This window comes from Lactuca saligna, chromosome 8, assembly GCF_052625555.1.
Source record: "Lactuca saligna cultivar CGN05327 chromosome 8, ASM5262555v1, whole genome shotgun sequence".
NCBI lineage: Eukaryota > Viridiplantae > Streptophyta > Magnoliopsida > Asterales > Asteraceae > Lactuca > Lactuca saligna.
This window is the reverse complement of record NC_136424.1, coordinates 36,245,001-36,261,778: the sequence shown is the minus strand read 5'-3', so window position 1 is coordinate 36,261,778 and position 16,778 is coordinate 36,245,001.

The window sequence follows — 16,778 nt, the reverse complement described above, 5'->3', positions numbered from 1 at the left end:
AACCCTTATTAGGATTATAACTCAACCTTATCAAAGAGCACAAAAGTCTAAGTCCAAGTCTCTCCATAATGGGCCAAAGGCCATTCCTTCACTAATGGGCCTAGCATCAAAGTCCAAATACATATTGAGCCACAAGGCCAAATAGTCCCAATCATACTAACATTGTGTGACATCCCCCAATTTCACGGCCAAAAAATATCAATTTATTTTATGCATTTTAAATAAAATTAGAGTAATCTCTCTAATAAAAATATGCGGAATTTGTCCCAAAAAAAATATGATAATAATTTATCAAAGCATTTCTTAAAGAAATGTATTTTTCATTTCATTACAAAACTCGGGATGTCCACATCGATACAGACCAAAAGCATAATGTAACATCCGGATTCCCAGGTATATTATTTTATTCTTTTATTTTGGAGTTTGTGGAGGGACTCGGCGAGTTGGTGCTTAGACTCGCCGAGTAGGGTCGCGGATTTTCATTCGGGTTCATGACTGGACTCGGCAAGTCCATGAGTGGACTCGGCGAGTCCATGTTGTTTAATGAAACCCTAATTTCCAGGGTTTGGGACCTATTTAAAGGACCTTATGGCCGTCATTTGCGGCTACCAAACCCCAGAGAGAAACCCTAAACGAGCTAGAGCATTTGTGAGAGGAAAGGAGCCATTCCTTGATATTTGTGGTTGATTCTTGCAAGAAGGAGGTCTTTCCAGCTTAGAGGAGACCAAGGAGGTGGTGCATCTGTGGATTTCGAGCTAAAGACTTCATCTTTGAGGTACTATATCGCCCCTTTGTCTGTTTTGTTGGAGGAACCCATAGATGTAGAGTTTTCATGTCCTTTAATGGAAGAAGTTGTGAGAATATGGCCCGTATTCGCGTTGAGACTTCGGATCTGGACCCATAGTGGTCTAAAGAGCTTATCTCATCTTGCTTTATGTTGATCTATAGGGGTGTTGAGCTTAGGATGTTATTTTTGGGCTAAATCGTCAAGTGAAACCTTCTAGACGTCCCATGAGTGTCAAGATTCGAGCTTTACGTGTTTATCAGGCTTATGAAGGTCATATCTATGGACCAAAGGAACAGATCTGACCTCAGGAGGTCAATTGAGTTTGTGCATGGAATGAACTCGCCGAGTCCAAGGGCAGACTCGGCGAGTATGGCTAGGGTTTCCCGTAAATCACTTAGTGAGTAGACTTGCCAAGTTGGGGGAGTAACTCAGTAAGTCAGAGAGGGATTAGAGGATTGGGGTTCAAGGCGTAACTCACCGAGTTGATCTTAAGACTCAGCGAGTTGAGTCGGGGTGGCCCTGCGATTCATACCAGGTGTAACTCGTCGAGCAAGGGGATGGACTTGATATGCCAAACGAGACTATAGAGGTAGTGGACACGTGTAGACTCGCCGAGTTGCCCAAGTGCACTCGACGAGTCGGGTTAAAGTTTGAATGTTGACTTTGGTTGACTTTTAGGGTTTGGTCAACAATGAGGGCCTTTGAGCCAAAAGAGGGGTAAAATGGTCTTTTACCCTTCTAAAGGTGCCAAGAGAGGGTTGAGTCTAGTCCTGAGAGTTATATTTATGAGAGTATTACTTTATGTTATTAGGCGGAGGCTAGATCGTATTTCTACCTAGTCAGAGATTTACCAAGACATCTGAGGTGAGTCTTCTCACTATACTTTACCTTGAGTGGTAATTAGAGTTATGTGATAGATTTATTGTATGTTGTTTATGTGTTGTGTTGCACTGCATTATTTTTATGTGATTTATGCCATGTGTATATCAGAGTATATCAGAGATAGAACCGTAAGGTTCACAGAGCTAGGACCAGAGGGTCCACAGAGTTAAAGCCCAAGGGCCCACAAAGTTATAGCCTCGAGTGGCTAGTATGTGTTATGTATGGTATTTTGGGGAACTCACTAAGCTTTATGCTTACAGTGTTATGTGTTATGTGTTTCAGGTACCAGTGATGATCGCAGGAAGGCGCAGGCATGATTCATACACACGCATGGGATTTTGTGTATTTTGATCTTGGGAAATATTTTGTGAAACAAAGATATGATACAATGAGTTTTTGTTAATAAATGTGTTTGGAAAATGTGTTTTAAAATCCGAAAAATTGTCTTAAATTTTACGGTGTTACACATAAACAGTATATTATAGACCTTACAACAGATATTTACATCTAATGGCCTATAATCAATAAATTCCTCTTCATCATCCAACTATGCTCTAGGTCGACTCCATGTAATATAAAAAGTTGAGTGGGTCAGGCTTGGGAGCCTGGTGAGCATATATGGTTTTCAACCCATAATAAATAAATTTATTAATTTCATCAACCAAAAATAAATTTATTAAGTTCATAAACCAACAATATCCTTGATTACTCATTCCCGTTATCCTCACTTTACATCCCTAAACACCTATCAAAAGGGACCTAGTCTAAAGGATCACCATCGGGGTGACAACACTGCTTAGGGGATTCCTCAGTAATACATGTCAAATAAGGCAACCATGGGGGGATGAGCACACATGGTGAACACTAAGTTCAAAAACACCTATAGGTTGCGAGCCTGTTAGCGTTCCACTGGACTATCTAGAATAGTTTGTGGCCATCATCTATACTCCGCTAGATGAGTGGAGCAACAACAACAACAATGAGGTCTCTCATCATTTTAACACACATCAAATATTTTATCTACACATGTTATACCCAACATATTTGTAGATAAAAATACTTATACAATTTAAATCATTCTAAACATGTATAAAAACTTCATTCAACATCCATATCAAATAAACAAACAATATTTACACACAACACGTATTTTATAGAAAAAACTTCATATCTATGTGTAAGATGAAAGTGACCACACACTCACTTTATTTGAAAATAATTGGGCAGAAATTCATCTCTTAAAACAATCGTTTCTGATAAAATCGGGATGTTTTCTCAAAAACCGGGCTTCACGTGGGCAGAGTTTCGATTCGAAAAACTCTTTACTCGGGATCTTCGGGCTCTCCAGGACTTGCTTACAATTCTAGGATGATATTATAGGCTTGGGGTATCTAGGGTAGCTTGGAAGAGAGTAGAAGGGTGAGAGAAGTAATTTTTGTAACCAAAAATCAGTTGGCTTCGGATCCTATTTATAGGAGGTCGAAGCTCCTTATTACGTTGGGCGTAATTCATCGGTACGTGGGGCATTCTGCCTCACAAATCTCTTCGTTGGGCGTACAAAGTGGATCAGCTTGGAAGCATCAAGGCTATGACACGTGTCTCTTATGCGAAGTAGTAGGGACTGACGGACTCCTGATCAATTACACAAGTATGTTGGGCGTACTCCTTCAGACCAACCTTGAAGTTTGTGCCTGAACTTCAAAAATTCATATCTTTTGCATACATGCTCTATTTTTGACGTTCTTTATATCCACGCATAGGTGAAATTATGCTCTACGACTTTTGTTTAGACTCCGTCGCTAATTTTGACTTTATTTTTAAAGTTATATTTTTAACAAGTCGAGACAGGAAAAGTCTGTTAAAAATTCATAACGTATTCATCCGGCGTAAGTTTTCGTCTGTCTTTTTGCTGCTGAACTACTATCAACAAGATCTTCGATTCTTGTTTAGGTTATTTCAGATAAAATCACTCAATCTAAAATTGGAGTTTCGGGCTACACACTGCTAAGCCGAAACTTAGAAAAATCATAACTTCCTTATACAAAGTCAATTTGGGTATTCTTTTTATGCACGCTCTCGGTTTAACGTATACTACGACTTTCATTTTGATTTCTAAGGCTAAAAAACACTTTATCGTAAATTCACTTTTTGCGTCACACAGCGGTGGGCCGGTTCTGTCGCGAAACTTCGACAAGTCATAACTTCTTCGTTATAATTTGGATTTCGGTATTCTTTATATCTTCGGAATCCTTGTTTCAACCACAACTTCCTTCATAGATATCGAGTTTATCTAATATTTATTTTCGACGCTTATTTTTATCCTTAATTTATTAAATCATAATAATTAAGTATAAGCACATAATACTCAAATAATACATCTTTATTATTTCAAAACAAGTTACAAAGGTTGACCTAGACTATTACATAATCATTAATGTCTAGCCTAGAAACACAGGCATTACACATTGACCCAAAGATAAATTCAATCCCAAAACCAGTAAGTCCAGGCCCAAAACCATTAGGGCCCAAAGGTCTAAAGTTCACCAAAGGCCCAAAGCTTCCAGAGAGCATACGCCCAATGTACCTCTTTTGTACACTTAACGTACTGGGTCAAGGGGTTGTAAGCGCACCGTACAACATACTACACCCAGCATACAAACTGCGTTGCATCCAACTCTATTAAGTCCCTAATGCATGAAGAATTTTCACTTAAACTTCAGATCTTAGACGTTTTAAGGGTACCAAGGCATAAATTTAGCAACTTTATGCCTTTGCATGCCATTTATGCGCCTAACAACTCATTATGTCTCATTAAGACCTTTACAAGGGTCTTAACTCATGCATAGAGCCGTAGAAGTCATCAAGATTGCATTTTTATGATATAAACAAGCTAAAGGACCTCAGATCTATCCTTCTTATCCTCTAGAGTTGTCGAAACTCCCAAGAGAGGATTTATGGACTCAAGAGGTAACTTCTTGAAAACCCTACCTCAATAAAGAACAAGGATAAGCAAGGACAAAGATTTGTACATTCCAAAGCTTCCCAAGAGACTCTAGATGTAGGATCCTCAAGTTGTTCCCACGTTCAAGACTTGAACACCACTTCCATATTCTTGAAAACCCCCTAGAATGGCCACCAAAAACACTTTAGGACACAAAACTCACACTTTCTTGCAAAACTAGGGTTTTAGGATGAAAGGAGGCTATGGAGGTTGATTAGGGTTTAGACCAACTGATATAAGTGTGCTTAAATAGTGTCCAAGCCAAGAAATTAGGGTTTGGTCATTGGCCACGTACACCTCGCATACATGCTCGTACACCCAGCGAACGAGCCTCAGCCACCCGTGGCATGCTAACGCGTACGCTAAGCATACGCATACGTACCCCTTCCATACGGAGGGTACCTTTTTGCCAAAAATGAAATAATTTTAGGGTAAACAATGGAATACCTATATTTGAGTGTTACAATTCTCCCCCACTTGAACTAAACTTTTTCCTCAAAGTCCGTTGTCGCAAATAGATCCACGTAATGCTCTCGCATCTCGTTCTCTGGCTCCCAAGTCCATTCGGAGCACTTCCGGTGTTGCCATTGCACCTTCACTAGCGTCACCACCTTGTTACGAAGAGATTTAGTTTTTCTATCCAAGACTGCAATGGGCTTATCCACAGTTCAGGCTCCTATCCACCTGAATACCATCCATAGAAATAACTACAACCTCATTTGATAAATACTTCCGGAGTTGAGACAAGTGGAAGGTGTTATAGATCTAATTGAGCTCATCAGGAGGATCCAACCGATAAGCAACCCTACCCACTTGGGCAGAAATCCTAAATGGACCAATGAATAGGGGACCTAGCTTGCCCTCTTCCAAAACTGCATGACACCTTTCCAAGGTGACACCTTCAGCAAAACAAAATCTCCCACCTGAAACTTGAGATTCGAATGGCGTCGATCAGCATAAATTTTTTTCTGGCGACTCTGCGCAACTCACAGCCTATCGCGTACCAGTTGAATCAACTCGGTAGTTTTAATCACCACTCCGATGCTTCCCATGACTCAATTTCCAACCTCCCCCCAGCAAAACGGAGTCCTACACCTCCGCCCATACAACATCTCGAATGGGGGTCGGTCAATACTATCATGATAGATGTTGTTGCATGAGAACTATATGTGGAAGGTCCATATCCCAACTCCCTCCAAAGTCTAAAACATGTGCCTGAAGCATATCCTCAATCTTCTGGATCATCCGCTCGCCCTACCCATCAGTCTGGGGGTGGTAAGCTATGTTAAAACTCAGTTGAGTACCCAAATCCTCATGAAACTTCCTCCAGAACCTAGAAGTGAATCAAACATCACGGTCCGAGACCACAGATACCGGCACTCCCTGCCTGACCACCACCTCCCACACATAGAAATCCGCTAATTACTCGACAGAAATACTCTCAGAGATCGAAATAAAATGAGCACTCTTGGTCAACCTGTCCACAATAAACCAAATAGAAAAAACACCCCACGTCGTCCTAGGTAACTTTGTGATAAAGTCCATGGTGATCTCCTCCCATTTCCACATGGGGATGGGTAATGTCTGAACCTTGTCGTGAGGCCTCTAATGTCCGACTTTGACATTCCTGCAGGTCAAACATCGCTCAACAAACCAAGAACCTTCCTGCTTCATGTAGGGCCACTAGTAGCTCAATATCAGGCCTCGATACATCTTCGTGGCCCCCGGATGGATAGAAAACTTGGACTTATTCGCCTCCTTAAAAACTTTTTGCCTCACTCTCCCAAATATCGGAACCCAAACCCTACCACACTGATTCAACAACCCCTGAATATCTCGAACAAACAAAGGGATATGACCCCTAATCCGCTCGGTCTTCATTTCTACTTCTTCAATCCCTCCTCCTGTTCCCCCGTGATCATATCCATCAAAGGTGAGGTAACCATCATCCTTAAGAAAACATCTCAAATCAAAGCACTCTCCTCCTTACGGCTGAAAGCATCAGCCACCATATTAGCCTTCCTGCGATGATACAAAATCTCGCATTCATAATCTTTCACCACGTCTAACCATCTCCTTTGTCACATATTCAAGTTTGACTGATACATCAAATATTTCAAACTCTTGTGATCGGTGAAAATGTTGCATTGAACCCGATATAAATAATGCCTCCAAATCTTAAGGGCAAACACCACTGCCCCCAATTCCAAGTCATGAGTGCAGTAATTCGCCACATGATGCTTCAGCTGCCTCGACGCGTAAGCAATCACATGTCCCATATGCATCAAAACAACTCCCAAACCCGAATCAGAAGCGTCACAATACACCACAAAATCCTCCAATACCTCGGCTAGCACCAAAATCAGGGCCTCACATAATTTCTCTCTCAAGGTCTCAAATGCCAATTGCTGATCTGGACCCTACCGAAAAGTCACACTCTTCTTGGTCAAGCGGGTCAATTAGCATAATCATACATATCTAATCCATACTCAATGTATCAGAGGATAACATGATATCAAACCGATGGGTCGGCCTTGGTGGCTTCGACCCGTAAATACAGTGAGGAAAACTCACCTCAATAATTGATCCCACGAATAAATCTATGATTGTTGATCCGCCAAATTTCACATGCTATCAAATATCAAAAATGACAACCCATTCACATCTAGCCCCTGACTCACACTATGAGTCCAAATTAGGGTAAAATACATTTTTACCCTTCCTCAAGCTTGGAACAAGGCCAGGGCCCAACTAGATGACCAAGGGCCCAAAATCCAAAATTAAGCATCTAAGGTCCAAATATGGCCCAATTTTCCAAATTGGGCCCAATTCCTTTCATGGGCCTTCACCCAAGAAAGTCTAATAAGTCACAAAAGCCAAACTAAAAAAATCCAGGTGGCCTAACATGGCCCAAGACTACCAAACCCAAAACTGAAGCCCAAAACAAAAAAGCCTAAGCCAGCTGAGTACGCGGGGCGTACTCAGCCTGTACGCTCGGCATACTGCATGAAAGGCTTGTACGCCCAGCGTACTCACCATCCATGACCAACTTTCCAAATTAGTGCTTAATCCATTAAGACTTTGATCCAAACTCATATCTGACTTCCCCAAGGTGGTTAATCACATAAGTTTGCCAACTTTATGTGCATGCATGGCTAAATGGGCTCTAGAGCTCAAAAGACCTTAATGAGGGGTATTAATACATGTATGAGTCCAATTAAACCATAAAGATCACATTTTTATGTCTTTTGGACACCTAAAACATCCATATCTACAAGATCAAGCCTCTGAAACAACCTTAGCTCACAAGGACCAACCAAAAGTGGATAAAATAACCATAAACAACCCGAATGAAGATTCAACCTATGAGATGACAAGATCAAAGCTTTTTACCTTCAATAGATTGAAAAAAATGAGAAACTTATGGATCTATAAGCTCCTCTCCCGGTGGTGATTCTTTAATACACTTCAAACTCTTCAAAGTGCACAAGAATACTCCAAGATTCTTCACAATGGCTTAAAAGCTCCAAGATAAACGCTAACATTGACTACTAGGGTTTAGGAGGATTAGAGGTTGATAAAAGACAAGGCTCATGAAGGAAATGAGGTTTAAATAGGGTCAAGGTCCAAAATTTAAGGTTTCATGGCTGAAGAGAGTACGCCCCGCGTACCCTTTAGTATGCTCGTCGTAATCAAAAGAATATGCAACCAAAATGGCTCACTACACCCAATTTACTTGGTAAGTATGCCCCGCATACTCGACCAAGCTCCAAAATGCTAAAACTTTGTTTGGCCAAAACTCCCTCTATCCAAGTCCGTTTCCAACGAATTTTATATCCACGGAAAGGTGACGAAAAGACATGTACTTCTAACAACTCACCTTTGCCTTAAAACTCCCCGACCCCAAACCCAAAATTCATAAGAGGATCGAGTTAACAAATTACAATTATACCCTTAGGCTTCGAAACACCATCGAACACTCAGATCTTCTTAAACTATAACACCCACATCCAAAAAGGGCCAAATCATGTCTTCCCCAAGGCCTTAAGCCTTATGATTATTAATGGGGGTGAAGGTGGGTTACACCTGATCCCACATCAGCTTGGAATGAGAACGAAACATTTCCTTATAAGGGGTGTGGATACCTTCCTTATTATAATGCATTTTAAAACCGTGAGGGCAATCCAGGGATGGGTGACCCCCTAGGAAGTTTTCGTGCGGGGTGTCCAAAGTGGACAATCCATATCTTTTCAATTGTCATCTGTAATAATTCAAATACTTCATCATTGTAACCCTGATTTGTTTTCACGTCTCTGATTCTATGAAATATACAGAGCAATCGGTTTCCTCCTGTTTCAAACACCAAGAAGTATATTTATCAGTGGTATGTTTCTTGCTTATTTTAATATATATCTCTGGCTAACAGCAGAACAATCTTAGTAATTCATTTTCTACGTTTTTTATTTTGGTGCTTTCATCCACATCTTCAACAATTCCAAGTTTTGGTGTCATTAATTTGTTCTTAGAATGTGAAAAAGCATCTGGTGTTGAAGGTTTTGATTCGGGGGTAGGTAAGGGTATAATAGGCGTTGCAACACAACCTATAAGTGGAGTCCTTGATTTATTATCAAAAACAAGGGAAGGTGAAAATGCAACAAGAAAGAAAATAACAGCTGCCATAACTTCAGAAGACCTCCTTCTTCACAGAAGAGTCATACTCTTACATGTATTATTTATCATTAGTAATTCATGGCCAGCAGCAGAACAATCTTCGCAATTCCTTTTCTATGTTTTTGGTTTAGTGCTTTCATCCATATCTTCACACAATTCCAACTTTTGGTGTCTTTAATTTATTCTTAGATATAACCATTCGACTCAATTATTATATAAATGTAGAAAATAGCTGGAAAAAAAACTCTGAACTTGCAGTCATTAAACCTATAAACAATAGAAATGAGAATTCATTATAATTCTTGAATTGCGTTTCTATTTTCTAATCTTGGTGATATACTTAACCAAACAATTGTTTATTTTCCTTTTACCCTTTTACTAAGTTTAACAATCACAAATAAATGAAAATCTTAGTTTTCTTTTTCCTCTTAATCGGTGACAATATAACACCTAGAATAAGTCCAATTTTCATAGAAAGCAATGTTTTTTTATTTGTTTTTCTAATGGGAGAAACAATTCACACAAAATCAAAGACAAACAATTAAATTATGTTTTTTTTCCATTTGTATACGTAAATGACGGTATTTGCTTCAAAATTATTTTTTGCAAATCAATGTTTTTAATTTGTTTACTCTTAAATTTTTGTAGTTGTTAATAATGGTGAGGAGTCATTCTGCCATAATTGAATCTAGTTCTGTCAGAATGGAATCACGAATTTCAATGCTGACGGAATGGAATCATGATATTTCATCACTAATTTGTGCATTTTCTGCAATTCTTAGTTATGGATTTTGGTGCAATTCACAAGTAAATCTAGGGTTTCAAATTTCATTTTTCTCACAAGTTTGATCTATTTACATCACGAATTCATACCATATTGTGTATATATTGATGGGGTTGATTACATATGCCAACACAGTGAATTAATTTTGTTTGATTTCATGTACCAACGTAGTAAAGATTTGATATCATATGCCAGCATAGATTGGTGAAAGCTATTCATCTTGTTCGAGAAAATTGTTTAAAAAGGTAATTAATTTGTCTGTGTATTATTTTGGTTCAATTTGTGATTTTGAATTCCAATTTCTATTGTCCCTCGTTATTGTATATTTGGAATCTAAAATTATATTAGCAATAAATACGATACTTTTGAATGTATTCTATATATTCTGTCAGAATATATTCTGCCAGAATATAATCTATGTATTTTGCCAGAATGTATTCTATGTATTTTGTCATATTCTATGTATTCTACCAGAATATATAAAGTGATAGTTAATTGCAAGTAATATGTTATTAACCATTATTAGTTTTTGTTGTATTTGTGATAGGAATGGCTGGAAGAATGTGTTGAAGACCCAATTAGAATAACTTGAAAAATAAATAAAGTTTAATCATACTCACCTTTTAAGAATGTTGTTATTTTTTAAGAATTTTATTCATTTTTGTTGATATTCTTTTAGAATATGTATAATTATATTAAAATGTTTAAGACTTTTAGTCTGTTACAATATGTATGAATTTGTAATTAAGTTCGGATGTATAAGAATATATTACAATGTTGTTATTTTTAAACATCAGATTCAAGAATTTTGTTATTATTCAATATTATTCTAATAGAATAAAAATTTGAAAGAACATCATTCTAACAAAAAAATATTCTGACATAATAAAATCGATTATATTTACAAATTATGTTAGAATTAAAATTGAATTAATTAAAAAAATTAAGATTTTTAAAATTAAGAGAATTAATTATCCCTAAAAATCCAAAAATTTCCTTTTATAAATGTAGTTAATTGTCTAAAGTACATTTTTGCTAAAATTTGTGTGATTATATGGTACATGTTATCCCATTGTAATATCATACACTCTCAAATCATATTCATTGATTAATTCCACCCGTTGGTCCATATCTGTGCATTCTGGCACACAATAGTTAGTAAAAACAAAATAACCTCAGCCTATATATATATATATATATATATATATATATATATATATATATATATATATATATATATATATATATATAGGTTATTTTGTTTCTTACATCTATTGTGTGCCAAAATGCATAGATCTGGACCATCGGATGGAATATAACTAATGGTCATGATCTGAGAGTGTATGATATTACAATGGAATAGCATGTACCATATAATCATATAAATTTCAATATAAGGGTATTTTGGACAATTAACTATATTTAAAAAAAAAAAAAAAAAAAAAAAAAAAAAAAAAGGAAATTTTTGGATTTTTAGGGGTAATTAATTCTCCTATTTTTAAATTTTTGGTTTTTTTATTAATTTAATTTTAATTCTAATGTAATTTGTAAACATAACTGATTTTATTCCGTCAGAATGTTTTTTTGTTAGAATGATGTTTTTTCATAATTTTATTCTATTAGAATATTATTGAAGAATAACATAATTCTTGAATCTCCGGTTCAAGAAGAATAATATTCTAATATATTCTTATACATTCAAACTTAAATTCAAATTCTTACATATTATAACAGACTAATAGTCTTATACATTTTAATATAATTATATATATTTCAAAAGAATATCAACAAAAATAAATAAAATTCTTAAAAAATAACAACATTCTTAAATTGTGAGTGTGATCAATCTTTTATTCATTCTTCAAGTTATTCCTATCATGCCTTCAACTCGTTATTCCAGCCATTTCTATCACACACACACACACAAAAAAATACGAATAATGGTTAAAAGCATGTTACTTGCAATTCATCTCACTTTATATATTATGGCAAAATATGTATAATATGATAGAATCCATCTGGCATAAATACATAAAATACATTCTAACATAATACATAGAATACATTCTGCTAGTTATAGCTTTAATCGCCACAATACTTGTTTTTTTTTTTTAACTTCATTCCAAGTCTTTCTCTAGTATGATCAATATTTGATTCGTTTTTGAAGGCATTCTAAAAGAATAACATGTGTTTTCTTATTCTATTGTTTATGTTTTGTTCTTTAGTTATGTCCATCAAAGACCTATTGAACACATACAAGCATGTATATACACATCAGATATTGTCAAGTGAAATACAAGTAGCAGAATACATTCTGCTAGAATACATCTAGCATTTTATAAGATAAAGTATAACCAAACACATTAACACAATAAACACACTAACATACTAATCAAATTCACCTAAAATCAATCATATACAAAATCAATCATGAGATAATGCACATCCAAACCCACCGATCAAACAAATTATATATATTATATTAAGTTCTCTTATAGACATTTTTCACAAACACCTTACATGCAATAAGATAAAGTACAGCTAAACACATAAACATACTAATCAAATTCATTAGATAAGTTAACTTAGAGAAGACAGGTAGAAATGGTGACGACATAATATAAGTTAACTTAGATATACATTAGAATACCTGTTGGAGACGACATAATATAAACTGCCCTCTTTCAAACATAACTCGACCTTATCTGTTAACTCCTTAACAATCCTTCTCTCTTCCTCTGGAGTGCACAAAAAGCATAGTGATTCGTTATCCATTAGGGCACCCGAATCAGCAATCGTCGTGATCGGTACAAAACCTAAAAACGATAGAAGAAAAAATCAAATCGGACACCAACTATTGCTAAAACAGGGGTAATTGAATCAAAAATATTTGCAAATATTGAAAAGGGGAAAAGGGTTTATGTACTTTGAAATGTAAATAATAGTGTCAGGACTTGAAGAGACGTAGGCAGATCATGAAGAAGAGAGGTTCAGCAAATGTAATCGGAAGAGCTTAAGGAGATTTGCGGAACCCTAGATTGTGCGGGGGTTGGGGGGGAGAGAGAGAGAGAGATTCCATCTGGAAGAGGCAGTTGTGGAAGAGAGAAGAAAAAAATGGTATTACCGTCCTTTGAAGGTGTCCTCTTCGATGTTGTTTTTAATCGATCTACAAGAGTAGTGGGAAGCGGTTAAATCGATTTAGGGATAATGTTCTATATTTATCTTTGCTTCTCGCGTGATATAAGGAATTATTGTTGATTTACCATAATTAACTAGTCAAAGATTACTATAATACCCTTTAATGATTTATTTTTTCCTAATTTCCTATTGGTGTATTCATGCACACAATAGTTGCTAGAAACATTTGAACCTCTATATATATATATATATATATATATATATATATATATATATATATATATATATATATATATATATATATATATATATATATATATATATATATATATATATATATATATATATATGGAAAAAAGTTGTATAAAAAAACACTTAAAAAACTAAATAGATAATTAAAAATAAAAATAAAAGTAGCACTAGCATCAACATATTGACATTGTAATGCAATATAAGTTTTTCATACCACCTTTAGCACAAGTCATTAATATCAAGATCGTAAATGGTTTATTTAAAACTAAGTACAAAACAAAGCCGGTTATCGTCTTTGGTTTGCCACGTTGAAACCCCCCTTATGGTACGACTACGGCCTTGTGGTATACATACCACGAAGGCAATCGTGGTCTAGTTGGCGACGAGAGATTCTCGTGCATTCCACCCCGATGTTCTGTGGCCGGGCGTGATCGTGCTCGTCCGTGCTCCCGACGACGAAATCAAACGGACATTTCTATTGGTTCAATGCTTCACGGTTAGTTTTGGATCCCAACGGATTTTTTTTTACCTTTCAAACATATTAACCTTCTTCTATAAATACCACACTTTCTATTAAACATTTTCATACAATTTCTTCTTTCTTTTCTCACAAAATCACACACTTCTTTTACATTATTCCAAAACCAATGGCTCCTAAAAGGATGAATTGGTCAGAAAATGAAGAAGAGAACTTAGCACGAGCATGAGTAGCGGCTTTAGAAGACCCAATAACGCGTCCTAATTTTTGGATAAAGGTTGGAAACATTTTCAATGAATTAATGGGCTGCCAAAATTGTAGTGTTGATGAAAAATGTTCGAAGTATCGCGATATGAAAGTTAAATGCGTTGAATTCAATGGTATTTATAACTTTGTTATAACCAACGTACACGAAGACGATCCGTTTGATGTGGCCATGAACCAATATGAAGACACGAAACACACACCGTTTAAACATGTTGAAGCTTGACGAATATTAAGAGAGTGCCCAAAATTTAGTGAGTAAAAATAAGGTTTAAAAGTTAGTTTTAAGTTGTTTGTGGTTGTATTTTTAAGGTTTTTTATGTTTTTTTAAATGTTGTTTGTTTTAAATTAATGTAATCTTGTTTTATTAAATAAAAAACTAGTTTAAAACATGTATTAGCCGGTAATATTGGTATAATTTAAACAGTTAAAACAAGTTAATTGTTTTATTATGTACAGAAAAAGAAGAAGTTGTCAATATGTGAACACGGATAAGAGGTAGTTACCCTTCTAAATCATTATCCTGAAACCAAATTATATGGTTTGGTACGGTATTTTATACTTATAAATACTAAGGTTGGGATCCCTTTTCTTTTCTATTTCTCTTTATACGATAATGTAACTGTATAATAGCCAGTTTTTTTGCAGTATGGGTAGTCATATGTGTTCATTAAACGAAAATCTCAAAACCAGAAAAACAAAATTAATTCCATAACCAAAAAGCCGTTGTTGGTCAATGTAGCTAATTCGATAGAGTCTATTAATCTGAGCGATTTGGTGTGCAAAATTATTAAACCGACTTTACCAATTTTCAATAATTTGATACTCAAGTATCCAAAACAAACCATGCATACTTTTATTAGAATTTTTTATTATAAACGTTAACGTAAGTATGAACAATAAACCAATGATTGACGAAATAGGTCCCACACCTTTTTGACTCTTGATCAATGACACCCATTATATTATTAATATTAAATATATTACATAACATATTTAAACTTTAAAGGGTGAACGTGGTTGATGTGCTTCCAAGTTTCATTCTTTATTCTTAAAGTTAACATCATTTCAAATTCTGGGTATATATATAAATATAATATCGACTGAATCTGATAATATTGATAGTAAAATCTTTTTCAAAAATATTATAATACAAATTTATTCATGTGTTTATAATCATTATCATGGTATCAATAATATTGCTTTTTCAATTCATTATTTTCCTTCTATAAAATGTATAAAGTTGTACGTATTAAGACCAAAAGAAAGAGATTAAAAACAAGATGTTAGGGGTGTCAATCATGCCGGAAAAAATTACATTGTTTTTTTTAGAAAAAATTTCAAAAAGTTTTCCGCTGCGCTAAAAATTCAAGATACATATAGGTCTGCCAATACTTATATAACCAAAATAAGTACATAAAACCTGTTATTTGATATAGTGATCTAAGATATTTATGAATTTGTTATTCATAGTTTTTTTAGCCTTATCTAATTAAAGAAAGTATATTATATTCACTATTCACGTTTTTCGGAACGAAGAAAGTAGGCTACTAGATATGATGCATTTAAACCCATGTGATATAAGGTAGGTTAGGACCATTTGCCTAACACATGTTTGACTTCTAAATTTGTTCTTTTGACTTGTGTTTTAAAAAGGTAACTAGAAAAAAGAAGAGTTTGTCTTATTAGCTATGATACTTCAAGGTTCACACCAGATAACACAAATACTAAAAGTTCCTATTATTGCTCGTTGAGAAAAAAAGAAATGGAAATCTGTTTTTATTATTGCTTGTATTTGGCCGGTGAGATAGAAAATCACATAACTTTATTACTTATCGATGAAATTTCTTAACATTTATTAATTAGTGTTTAATAAGTTTTATCAAAAAGTCTTGGGATGAAACCACCGTAGCCTTTCAGGTGGGTAGTAGGGGTGAACAAAACCGCACCCGAAAACTCAAAAATCCAAAAATAACAAAACAGACAAAACCGAAACCGAACCCAAACCGTCGGGTTTGGGTTTAAATTTTTAAAAACCAAAAAATGGGTTTTGGTTCGGTTTTAGTACCTCAAACCGACCCATGCCCGAAATTATTACATGTTTTTCAATGATATGTTATATTTTGACTTTCTGTAACAAAGTAATCTACGTCAAATACAAAAGGAAGTGGATTTTGGTATTAAATCACATCAAACGTATGGCTTGTGTTGTAATAGTGAAACCGAGATTATCACTTAGTTGTCTGCTACCTATTTTGATTCTAAAAACTTTTTAAACTTGGTTGTTGTAAACTTTTAGCAACATACTTTTGATGTTATGTTAGTGTTGAAATTGATTTTTTTTTAGTTTCTTTAATCCAAGTTGCTAAATTTGTTTCATCTTTTAAATTATAAATATTTGTTGAAAATGGATTACTACCCAAAACCTATCAACCATGGGTTGAACCCAAAAACGATAAAACCTATCCACGAACCAAAAAACTGAAACTGGCCAAAAACTGAACCCAACGGGTTCTAAAAT